The sequence below is a fragment of the Chrysochloris asiatica genome, unplaced genomic scaffold, assembly GCF_000296735.1.
Source record: "Chrysochloris asiatica unplaced genomic scaffold, ChrAsi1.0 scaffold00020, whole genome shotgun sequence".
In the NCBI taxonomy this organism is placed as follows: Eukaryota; Metazoa; Chordata; class Mammalia; order Afrosoricida; family Chrysochloridae; genus Chrysochloris; species Chrysochloris asiatica.
Genome location: NW_006408538.1, coordinates 14,645,092 through 14,645,978, shown reverse-complemented (window position 1 = coordinate 14,645,978; position 887 = coordinate 14,645,092).

The following is an 887-nucleotide window of genomic DNA, read 5'->3' as shown; positions in this document are numbered from 1 at the left end:
CGATTGGAATGCAAAGGTTGAAAGCAAAGATCCGTAGTTGGAAAATAATGGTCTTGATGATAGAAATGATGCTGGAGATTGTATGATAGTACTTTGTAAGACCAATGATTTCTTCATTGCAAATACCTTTTATAAACAACATAAAAGACAACTATACACAATACCTTTTTAAACAACATAAAAGACAACTATACACATGGACCTCACCAAATGGAATGCACAGAAATCAAATAGACTTCATCTGGTGGAAAAGCTCCATATCATCAGTCAAAGCAAGACCAGGAAAGACTGTGGAATAGACCACCAATTTCTCATATGCAAGTTCAGGCTGAAGCTGAAGAAAATTAAAACAAGTGCATGGAGGCCAAAATATGACCTTGAACATATCCCAATCGAATTTAGAGATCATCTCAAGAACAGTTATTAAGCATTGGACACTAATGACAGAAGAACAGAGTTGTGGGATGACATCAGGAACATCATACTGGAAGAAAGCAACAGGTCATTAAGAAGACAAGAAAGAAGGCAAAGACCAAAATGGATGTCAGAAGGGACTCTGAAACTGTTTCTCCAGCGTACAGAAGCTAAAGCAAATGAAAGAAATGGGGAGGTAACAGAATAAAAAATTTCAAAAGGCAGCTCAAGAAGACAAAATCAAATACTATAACAAAATGTGCAAAGACCTGGAGTTAGAAAACGAAAAGGAAGAACATATTCAGTATTCCTCAAGCTGAGGGAACGGAAGAAAAAATTCAATCCTTGACTTGTAATATTGAAACATTCTATAGGCAAAATATTGAATGATGCAGAAAGCATCAAAAGAAGGTGGAAGGAATACATAAAGTCAGTGTGCCAAAAAGAAATGGTCGATGTTCAACCATTTGAAG